This window comes from Dreissena polymorpha, chromosome 2 (assembly GCF_020536995.1).
Source record: "Dreissena polymorpha isolate Duluth1 chromosome 2, UMN_Dpol_1.0, whole genome shotgun sequence".
In the NCBI taxonomy this organism is placed as follows: Eukaryota; Metazoa; Mollusca; class Bivalvia; order Myida; family Dreissenidae; genus Dreissena; species Dreissena polymorpha.
Window position 1 is genome coordinate 26812717 of NC_068356.1, and position 12576 is coordinate 26825292.

General features: G+C 34.5%; 2 long non-coding RNA genes across 3 annotated transcripts; one reads left to right on the top strand and one right to left on the bottom strand.

The window, feature by feature from the left end:
* The first annotated feature begins 5607 nt into the window (after nt 1-5607).
* Nucleotides 5608-8420, top strand: LOC127870265 (uncharacterized). The gene is made up of 3 exons (XR_008044729.1): nt 5608-5725; nt 6597-6809; nt 7337-8420. It is a non-coding gene; the product is annotated as an uncharacterized LOC127870265 (long non-coding RNA).
* A 576-nt stretch (nt 8421-8996) lies between these two features.
* Nucleotides 8997-12187, bottom strand: LOC127870252 (uncharacterized). Of its 2 annotated transcripts, XR_008044724.1 has the most exons (3): nt 12145-12187; nt 11930-12006; nt 8997-10855 (listed from the first exon to the last, which is right to left on the bottom strand). It is a non-coding gene; the product is annotated as an uncharacterized LOC127870252 (long non-coding RNA). The 2 variants fall into 2 exon arrangements; XR_008044723.1 differs by lacking the exon at nt 12145-12187 and having other exon boundaries at nt 11930-12138.
* Between the last annotated feature and the right edge of the window lie 389 nt (nt 12188-12576).

Genomic DNA, 12576 nt, shown 5'->3' on the forward strand with positions numbered 1-12576 from the left:
CGCTATATGCGTCAGATCGCATTAAATTCTTACTTAAAATTACTCAAGACCTTCAATATTACCGATATCCTACATATATTTGCAATCAACACAATGACGTATATACATATTTACATAATATTTTTTTAAGTGTCTGCCCTATTCATATTCGCACTCAACATTATTTCTTTTATAAATGTGTTTACCCTCCTAATTTCTTTATTTTATTAATGCATAAAACCACATACAATTAGTCAAGTATACTGGTTTTTTTGTGTATGTCTCTAAATTCCCATTTATGTGCAGGTTTCTATTTCATATCTTATATAAATGACGTCAACATCGGATACTCTCTAATTTTTATTCCTACCTTATAAGTTCCTTTAATATAATATCAAAATATTAAACTGCCTTCAAAAATCCTTAATTATAAAAATGTATACGCCTCATATATCCGTATTCCTATAATGTCAAATTAATGAAACATTCTTCAAATATTCTCATTTCTTCATACAATCTAATTTCATGAAAACTTGCAAAAATATCAACAATTTAAAAAAATACCATCAATTACAAATGTATTTATATTATGCAAAAATGTGTCCGTACATAATTATATATTCTAATAATACAAAAAAATAGAAAATTCTTTAAATACCTTCAATCATAATTGTGCGCATCTAATTTCAGTATTTCTATAACTCATAAAATTATGTAAATTTCAAATACTTTCTTATTCATTTATTTTACTCAATTTACCGATATTTTAGAAAAAAATACTGATCAATGAAAAACTGTATTGATTTTGATACTTGCATAATTTCTCCGTACATGATTTATTATTTCTTTACCACCTTACTACGTAAAATTCTTTATAACAATTCTTTAAAATTTCGTTGTCATGACGCCTTTTACTTTTTATTTCTTACTTGATAAAATTTGAAATAAACCCCTGTTTGCCATAATTTATGAAAACACCGTTTTTTCCATCTGCGTTTTTTTCTCCGTTGGCCCGTGAAAGAAGTGGCACTTCAGGTTGATCCTGGCACTGCGCACCATAAAATGTACTGTGTCACGTAATTATGTATCGTTCGTGGATAACACACAGTAACAAACAAAGTTCATTTCTGTTTTCATCGAGATTTATTTCTGTTGAATAATTTCTAACACAACGCTTCTAATATTCATGAAGTACAATTTTACAGCGCGGCGGCCAATTGGCCGCCACGTCAAGACAGCGTGACTGCTCTACTCGATTGTCAAACTAGGACTCTAGAATCCCTCCTTACAACAAAGCACAGCATTTTATTCCAAGGTACATGAACATAAAATTAAGATATTTCCTTTCTCATTCTTGGTTGGTTAACTGTTCTCTTACCCCGATTTTCTAAACCCACCCCTTCGAATAACCCTTGTTGATTGGATGGATCGCTTATACACCTACCACATGTCACAGCAGAAGAGTGCAATATACAATTATCACTTTGGGAACAGGAGACCTCATTTCATTTGCATACTTGATCATACAAACAGATGCTCTCTATGGACAAACCACATTAGTAGTGTGAAACCTAACACTCCTATAATCGATTACGTAAACCCCGATACCCATAAGATACACACTCAATCCGAACTTACATGTGTTATGTACATTGGGAAATTGGATATTAATTATTATTTTAATTTCATTATATACCATATCTGAATTGGGGCTTGTTATGTACGAGCCGAATGTTCCCGATAATTGAACTACATTGGAGAAATGAAACCCACCATTTAACGTCCTGTGTCACGTAATCGTTCATAGTTCATAGACGACACATAGTTACTAGCAATGTTCATTACTCTTAAATTACCGGTGTGTAGTAAGTAAGTTGTCATTCGATATCTCGTCATGCGCGAATTGCCAAGATGACGAGATTTGCATTAACTACCATTTTCTCGCGTCACGCATGGGACAAGTCGGTCCCTCTCTTTTATGTTGGTTTCTCTGCATAATGTAGGATAAAATATTCAACAACACCATGTATCAGTTTCTAGTCCAATTTAATGTCTGACTTAACTAATATTTCGGTTATACAAATACGTTGTGATTGCTACATGATTGTGTCTTTTCAAACAATCCACCTCTAGGTCTAAACGCTAACTGAACTATTCCCCTCTAACATTTGCCCCACTCTGTTATGAATCCCATTGGTCAGTGTTCTATGCGTGTTTATTTCTGATTGACTGAATTACAACCTGGAGAAGTCACTATTCAAGTATGCACCCGCTAATCAGCATTGTCATACCAATAAATAATGCAAATACAGCCCAAGGCTTGTGTTAACAGCATCGTAACCCCTTTGTTGTTAAAAATACACCAGATCCAAATATTTTATCTTTTTGATATACTTGTCAATATTTCGTACATAAAGAAAACCCAAATATTTCACCCAATTTCTCATCATTATTTGACACAACTTATCCTCTCAATTTGATTTTTATGTATTTTAGGGTACAGAAAAATCTTTAAGAATGTAAGTATGGAAGTAACCGAAAACATATTAATACATACGATGCAGAAAATCAAACACGCAAACATGAAAACATAAGTGACTAAAACATATATATGATGAAAATCTGCATATTATTAATGAAATTTTTATCGAATGTTTCTGCTGAAATAATAAAACGTCGGAATATTTAAATAGTCAATGTCAATCACAATGACGTGGAATGCGTCACTGATTTGGGAAATCCAATACGAATAGTGTCCATTTTTGACATCTTTGCTGGAGGCGAAGTGGCGTCTGGGTGAAGAGATGAGATGTCCGGTTGGAGAGTATGTGACATCTGGTTGTAGATGGTAACATGCAGTCGATTGAAGACGGCGGCTTCCGAATGAAGACGATGATGGTCGGTCGGAGACGCTGTTGGTCCTCGGTTGTTGCACGATTTAGAATACTTCAAACGTTTATTATATAGAGTTCTGAAGAATGACTGCGCTCATGACTGTAGCATCATAATAATTGTTTATGTACACGTAATTAAGGTAACACACATATATATATAAGTTCATAGACGATAAAATGTTCACCTAATATATGTACAACGTACGCGCGATTTTCCATCATCAAGTCCTTTCATATCATCGTTTCTTTAAAAATCATTTTCGACGACGCGTGAAATGTCCATTAACAGTCCACTCGTTGTATGGTACTGATGCTGGTTCACAATTTGGATCAATGTCGACAATGTTGGATCCTAATTGAAGTCGTCTGTTACGTCATCTGATTCTCGACGGATACATTGTCGTCGAAGATATCTGTATGTCGATGACATATTCTTCTTCTTTGTCGGGGTGTTAAGATCTGATCACGATCTCAAATGCGTTTTGAACGCATGTTGCTGCAGGCAAACCACGCCAACGATGTCAGGAGCACTGTTTTTCTCCTTAACTTGTATCGCATTGGCAAATCTTATAGGGTCAATTACATAAAATGATAAACGGGCCTTTTATTTACATATTAATGGAATTTGCTATATAAGCACCCAGATTACTTATCACACCTATGATAAGATATACCCAAATAAAATTAATGTGCTAAAGAAACGCGATTCTCATGACACAAATTTATTGTTTTATTTAAACTATACGCATTTGTCTATTCAATGAAATGCATTGTGCTTTATTATGTTTTATTTACTTTGAGAACAAAAATTTTCAAACAAAATCCCTTGTCTTAATGTAGCTATTCTTATAAAAAAAAGAAAAAAACTATATATATGATCCGTATCAAAAATTTAATGAATCATAGCAATATAGTTGTATCTTTTACATTATACTAATAAAAGGTATAGTGCGTTGCTTGTAAGGATATTAACAAACTGTATTAAAATGTTATCTACGCTTAAAATGGTGTTTACTTGGGCGCTGTAGGGCATAAGCTAGCGTTGGTTAATGTCGTTGTCAAGTGCGTTGTCATAAACTAGTCTGATACGATACTAAAGCGTCGGTCCATACGATTAGATCGATAAACGATACAGGTATTTTGCGTCGTTTGGAATGATACCTAACACGTCTATAATCAAGTATGCAGACCCCGATAAACATTCAATCCGAACTTGTATCGTTATGTACCTTGGGAATTGGTATTACACTTATCTAATCAATTATTAAAATTTCATTATATACCATATCTGAAATGGGACTCGTTATGTATTGGTTTGAAGTAATACGAACTAAATTGTTGATCAAGGACTAATACAAATCAACACGTTTTCCCGATAATTGAACTACATTGGTGAAATGAAACCATATTTCCATAATCAATTTTTCAAACTTCATTACATGTCCCTTCCAGACTGACATCTGTAATGTTAATTCCTAAATACCCGCAACATACAGCAACGTTAAAAACTCAAACATATTATTAAAATATTTCCCTATTATTAAATCTATATGTACTTAAGTTTATATACCGTTATGTTACACATTTCAACTAGTGCAAAAAAAAACATATTTTTATGCTGCTTTTGGCAATGTGAAAAACATCAGAATTAATCTATTTAATAAGCCTGTGTTCTTGTTCAAAAAGTCGATTTGTACTGCACAGTTATGCTGCACGCAACGTGAAACTTGTTCTTAGATTTCAGACGTATTCTATGATTTCTTCTTATACTTTAAGCTTTAGGCACAAACTTCACGAAAAACTGTCTTTTATGCACTAAAGATTTTTGGAAATGTATTTCAATAACTCGAGATATTTGCAAAAAAAAGTTCTTAACGTTGTGTGTAAATTCTGTCCAGTTCGTGTGAAATTCCCTGAAAACCCCGTTGATTCTGCACCCTGATGTTTGACCAAATGACTTTTTTTTAATAACGATATTGTGTCAATCTGGGGAATGTACATTTAATTTAACGATTGATTTCGATCATGTTATATGATAATGTTACTTGGCCGTGCGAGTTTGGTCGGATATATATCTTCTAATGACAGAAACCTTGTCATGTGATCGGTGCTGTAATATGGTTACGGAATTTGAATTTCAGTTTTAAAATAAAGTACTTTTGATGTGTGTTTATCTGAAACATAAAAAACGGATGAAAATTAAGAGTTCCGTGGTACTTAAAATTGTCCGAGTTTAATTTATAGCACAAGCATGTATACGCATTTTAAAGACCTTATAATTGTTTAAGGTAGATTATTCTTAAGGTCTTCATTCGTTTATTTCCCGTATATTAAGCGACAAATAAGCTAAATTGACTTTATGGCAGCTTATATTACGTTCGCGTTGTATCGCCCGCAGTCATGCTGTGTATGTTTGTTCATTCTGTTTTAATTTTTTAAACTAAAATAATCTTTTAAAATGTTTTTCATTAATTGCTAAACTAGTGCAACACTATCTCACAGTTCAAACAAATCAGCAAACATTCATGTATATTCAGAATATGCCTAAAACAACAGCGTTCATTTGGTCAAGAAAATGACTTTCTCCACTAGCTTGTGGCTGATGCGCTTGTGCGCTTTACTAACAAGACGACCTCTTTTCGAGAACACTCGTTCTAATTGCTCGAATGTCGATGGCACGGAGAAAAGCTTCCTTGGCCACATGTCACGGTACCTAACCAATACGGATAATACCGGAAACTTTTGAACGATTCCGGATAATACGCGAAACGGCACCGGATCATATCAGAACATAAACAAGACGAAATGATGGATGTGCCTAATATTGTGAGCGAAAAAGTCAACAAGACCGCGTAAGTATGCCAAATACTATTGCTCACGGAACATTATGGTATTTCAGCTTATGGTTGAATTCAAAATTCGACATGAAAATAAAATATTTTATCAAAACGAACGAAAACAAATGAACCATACCTATCTCATAGTCATGAAATACTTTTTAAAAACTTGCATTTTTGTAACTGGCGAGAAAAAACATATGCTACTACTACTTTGCAATGTTGTAAAAATTATTTAGATGTATAAAAAAATCGTAGGAATTTACAGGCAACATCAAAAACGTGAGCATTTGCGTTTTAAAAGGGTCGCATATTGATTTCACTGGCACCGGATAACAGACGAAACCATAAAATACTGGCACCGGATAAAGTCCGGAAACACGGCACTGGATAATACACGAAATAAATTGATACATATACAGATGATTACGTGCTTTTCAGCAGGTTTTATAAACAACATGTGCACATCTTATGTGAAACTTTTAATATAGTACTTGAAGTTGGTTTCAAAAATGGATATGAGTTGACGATACGGATTGTATCGATGTAAATTCGCACTTTTCAGTTAAATTTTTCCACCTAAAAGAAGTAATGCCTACTAAGAGAAACATGAAAAAATGTATAATATGTGTGTCGAGCCCTCTTGCGGAAATCTCGATATAGCTGTAGCAATTGTCTAGTATATGTGCGTGCGTGCGTTCAATCAAGCTTGACCGGACTGGCAAATTGTCATTTATCATGAAATTTAAAAATAAATTACCACAAGTGTTCACAATATACAATTCAGGATATGTTGTATATATGGAAAGGCATGCAAAGCTACTATGCGTTAATACTGTATGGAAACGCAAATAATATGACGTCATTTTCATTGTATATATTTCAGACTGAAACGGAAGAGAAAATCGTCTCTGTGGTTACATCAACCAAAAAAAAACTAAATTCCGCGAAGAAAACTTACCTGCAACAGTACCTTCCACATCAACAAGTAAATCCGATTCTGAGGCTGCATTATGTGAGAAACCAGAGTGTGTCCCAGCACTCCTACCTTATTTACTTTACTAGACTCACGAAATTTGGGACACATTTTGCAAAACCGGTATGGCTGCAATTTCCAACTACTAGTATTTGCTTGCAACTGAAAGATATTTCATTTTGGTGTGGTCTTGTGCTGGAGTGGGGGTTAAGAAAGTGCCCGGGTGAAACCCCGCCAGTCCGGTATGGCGACCACTAATCAAGCTCTCATGTACCGGAAGCGACGATTGAACCCGGGTCGCCTAGGCGAGAAGCGCGAGTACCAACCACTGCGCTAACCAGACAGCCACGATGTTCTAATGTGTTTAATGACATGCGTATATATGATACAAGCAAGTGGTAGACAAAAACGTAATCATTAAACGCAGATATGTGTTATGCATATATGTTTTTGTAACAAAAGCGTATAATCTTAACTTGCAGGTATTGCGCAATAGACATTAAAGCACCCATGAAATGCCATTACACTAGTTCCACATGCCTTATATTTAAATTCCAATTAATCGCTAGATTTGTTTAAATTTTGCTTTAATTCTTGGGAGATGTCTGCAGTGTTTTATTATATTTGGGCGTATATTTCTTTGTTTTCAGAAATCATGCATTTGATTCACCTACGAGGCTTGGAAAAAGACAACGAAAATCGAAACGGTCAGATATCAGCAGACGGCATGAGGTCGCAAGGGGCTGTTTGCCAATTCGCAGCCACCACAAATGCGATGAGTCAAAGATTCTGCCAACCACTCGTCTTGGTATAACGTTGGAGGACACTATGAAAGTGTAAATTGTATTATGTCACCACATTAGGAGAACAAAGTGTTCATCACGGAACAGAACGAACTACTATGTCACTATTAAAATAGTTGATTAAATAAAGGTCTTAACATGGCAGTACATACCTAACGCGGTGTTCGCATGTGGTGCACTGTTCCTGTTCTATTTCAACGACCATTAGACAGTTGAATTAAACTTTCAATTTTATCAACATGTCCAATGTATTTTATGAAAATTTGGAGAAAGTGAAATCTAATATCGCAATAATAACTACTATTTGTTTCAACTTACCTTTTAGGGGTTTCGAATGTAATTTAGCAAAAAGCATTTAAATGAATATACATTTGTAGTTTTTTTGAACGAGTCCCCCCTTCCAATATCAGCAATGTGATTTGAATGTGCTCGCTACTTAGGCTTGTGTATTGACATAAAACATATTGTTTTGACAAGTGACAGGTTGTTATATGATCTTTGGATGTTTCAATACACAGGATATTGGTTTTTTGAAACCGCTAAAGGATCAGCCACGAAAGTGCTGTAGATCATACAGTGTCTTCTTTGTCTCACCACATAGCACATCCAATGTGGCTGTAAGCTTGATGGCATTCTGCTTTTTAATGTGTGACTGATGATCACAACACCGTGCATTTTATTTCAAGGTGTGAAAACAAAACATTCTAATCTATTAGAGTTTATAGTCTGGCAGCTGTGGCGCCAAATATTCTATTGCAGAGTTATTTATGCTTCAATCATTTATGATTGCATGGTTTTAACAGAAAGATATCCATGTACCAGATTATAAATACACTCCTGTTTATGGAAAACAAACCTCAAAAATCATAATTTAACAAGCATATTTTTCTCATGTCAAATACCATCGTTTGTCTGAAGATAATTTGCATAATAAAACAGTTGAAACTTAACATAAACTTATTTGTTAGTTTTTGACCCGGCATGACCCATATTCAAACTTGACCTAGACATCATCTAGATACAACTTCTGGCCAAGTAAGGTGAATATGGTGTAAAAACTACTTGAATTAGAGAGCGGACACCATGCTCAATGTTTAAAACACACTTAGTAACCCTGTGACCTAGTTTTTGTCCTGCCATGACCCATGTTCAAACTTGGCCTAGACATCATCTAGATACAACTCCTGACCACGTTTGGTGAAGCTCGGATGAAAACTACTTGAATTAGAGAGCAGACACCATGCTCAATGTTTAAAACGCACGAAGTGACCACGTGACCTAGTTTTTGACCCCCGCATGAATCATATGCAAACTTTTCCTAGACATCATCTAGATACAACATCTAACCAAGTTTGGTGAAGATCGGATGAAAACAACTTGAATTAGAGAGCGGACACTTAATACAGACAGACCGACCAACAGACAAGCTCACTCATTTATACCCCCTAAACTTAGTTTGTAGGGGTATTAACATGTTTTTACAAGCTTAAACAAATATAACTGTGGACTCTGTTTAGTTATTTATTCTTTTCTGTAATATTGTATTAGGAAACTACAAAGAACACATTTATTGATAATACTCAACATTAAACCAGCAAAAATTAAAACAATAGTCAAACTTAAAATGAACTTAAAGACCAGCAGCTCCTGCCATGATTTTATACATTTATATTATACAGTTAATACTTTTCAGTCAATAGACACTTCAATAAAGAATGAATATAAGAAAGCCTGTTTCTTTTGTCTTGTGAAAACTGAATGAAAAATATATACACAAATAACACAATTCATATATTGTTGAAAGAAAAAGTTGCAATTATCATCAAGCATCTTGCTCAAAGAAATAAAACTTCATACAATCAAATGCTGGCTTGTCACCATGGCATCTCGTAAATGGGGTAGAAAATATTATTTAACAACTGCAAGTTAGCCCTAACAAACATATACCATGCATCAAGCTTTCAAATACATGTAGTTTTAACAGAATAACCTTAATGCAGAGCCCTAACACATATATACCCAATATGCAAATACTGTTTAATAACAATTTAAATTCTAACAGTTGTAATATTCTCCAACAATAAATGTCATTACCTGAAATAGCAAGAATGTTAAATAAAACGTATTCAGACAGTTTGTTGCTGTTAATCATCAACCAAATAATCATCATCATCATCATCTTAAGAAGGACACAATCCAACAATGCTACACTATATTTTAAGGCAGGATTAATATTCAGATGACTGCATTAAAAAAATAAATGCCACAATATGAATTAATTTCATGCAGCTGGTATACCGGGTATTGGTAATTTCTCAAAAGCAATGCTTCTTTATGTCAACAAAATGATTTCCTAATTGCTAAGCAAATCTTCTGAGCAAACATCATGATGAAGACTGGCTGAAAAACAAGTGCTTATAAGGTTCATAAGGGTTTACTATTGCCATTAAGTTTCTGCTAAGGCCTTACAGTAAACAGATATAACTGTATACCGTAATTATATGCCTTTATAACATTATAATATATCCAGAGTTTTATCTGTACTTATTCTGACTAAAGCATTTAAAACACTAATGACCAGTCTTCTTTTTGTGTCTTTAAAAAGAAGATCTATATTTGTAAAAAGTTCCACACACATAACACTGATGTTGTTCGGGGTCATCATGAGCCTTCATGTGTTCTTGAAGGTAGTGTTTTGTCTTGAAAATGCTTCCACACTTATCACACTTGGGTGATTCCATTTTTCCGCACACATGCTGTGACAGGTTAGGCAAGTACTGATATGCTTTGTTGCACTTAGGACACTTAAATGGTTTGGACCCATCATGTTTTGCCCTGTGTCCATCTAACTCATTTCTATAATTGTAACCCTTCCCACATACTTCACACACAAATTTCAAGTAAGATTTGTGTAGCCTTGTTCTGTGAACATTTAAGTCGCGTTTTGTTTTAAAGGTTTTTTTCACATTCAATGCACGAGAAAGTGCGTAAGTTACTGTGGTTGCTCATATGATTCTTTAAGTCATAGGTGGAATAGAACACTTTTTCGCAAACAGTGCACTTTTGACCATCGTTGGAATGGCTAACTAAATGCCTTTTGTATCCTGTTCTTGTGCTATATTTGTTTACACACATATTGCATTCATGTTTCTTCTTATTGTCAACAACAATTTCAACAGAACATTCTAAGTCTAAAGGTTGCTCTGTGGCTTTTTCATTATTGTTGCAGTCAAACAATAAATTATCCGCTTGGTCTCCAGACTCAACATTGTGTTCATTTCTATCAGTTTCAGATGACACCACAAAACTCTCCTGCTCCTGTTCAGTCACCGCAAATCCAAAAAAACTTAGGTCGTTCGTGAAATCCTGAAATAAATTATCATATTTTAGCAATTGACATATGCTATTGTTCCGAAGTCATGAGCCTTTTAACTGGCACACTTTTCTTTCATGGTTACTTTACGAATGCCATGGGGACAGCAGTTGATCAAAGCAGGATAAATTGTTCCAATTTTTTTTTAAGTTAACAAGAGCTCCGTGGTCGGAGACAGAGGCCCCCCTAAACAGGGCCTTGACATGGGATTTTTCGCAACAAAAATGATCATATGAGTCAATCTTATCATATAAGTGTGACTTAGCCACTTAAATAAAACTTAATGTCACAGTGATCTTGACATTTGAACTAGTGACCCCAATTTCAACAGGGGTCTTCCACTGTCCAAGGCCAATGCACATGTGAGGTATCAAGCCAATCGGTGAATCAGTTGACAAGTTATTGATCGGAACTATTTCACACTTAGTGTGACAGTGACCTTAACCTTTGACCTAGTGATCCTAATTATAATGAGGGACATCTACTGTCCAATGCCAATGCACATGGGAAATATCAAACCAATCGGTCCCTTTTTCAAAAGTTATTGATGGGAAACAATTTTCACTCTTAGTTTGACAGTGACCTTGACCTTTGACATAGTGACCCCAATTTAAATAGGGGTCATCAACTATTGGCAAAGGAAAATGCACATGGGATGTATCAAGCAAATTGGTCAATCAGATCACATGTTATTGATCGGAAACAAACTGGTATACCGACCGACATCCAGCAAAACAATATACCCCCCTCTTCTTCGAAGGGGGGCATAATAATAATCAGTCCACTCAGGGCTTACTCTGTCATTCGCCAAATTAGCCAATGGCTACAAATAATGTAATTTGGCTACAAAAATCCATTTGGCTACAAGGATTTCTACATAGTCACCCATAAAATATCCTAAATAATAAGAATTCAGACATAAAAAGGTAAATTTGGCTACAGAAAAGTTTGGGCCAGAGGGAGAACTGCCACTGCTACATCCAATCAAATAAATATGGAACAGTGGCCCTTATTCATGGAGTAAACTTATCATCTGAGACTGTACCCACCATATTCTATGTACTCACCATATTCTATCTGACTATCTCGAACTTCAAACTCTAAATCCGAACTCAGATCATGACAGATGTGAGGGCACTGGTATCTGAAACAAATAGCATACAGTAATAAGTGAACTATGAAATGAAAACTATTGTATGTAAAACATAGATTGTTTACAAATAAAACAGATAATAGCTCTGAATGAGTGAATGTTGATATTGATAATCCAAAAACGACAAACCATGTGTGCATTTTGAGGAAAGTGTATTTGTAAACAAGGGAAGTCACTCTAAATCTAAACCGAAGGTTACACACAACTCCCCAATATTCAATAAAATAATAAATAACAATTATTATAATCGCACCAAAGTAAACATGAAGGGTTAATAAAAAAGATTAACAATACGCCAACAATTCTATTTTACAATTATTACTGCTGAACTGGTCTAAAAACTTTTGTTCAAATCGTGATCAAATCGTTTATATAATTTTAATATTAAAACAATCAAAGGTGATCAAATCGTTTATATAATTTTAATATTAAAACAATCAAAGGGTTGTTATATCTTGTAGATATTAACGATTTATCGGTCGTTGAACAATAGCACGCGTTCTACATCCGATTTTGTAAGAATCAATACAGTGTGTAACCTTTAATGTCTAGTTTTAATAA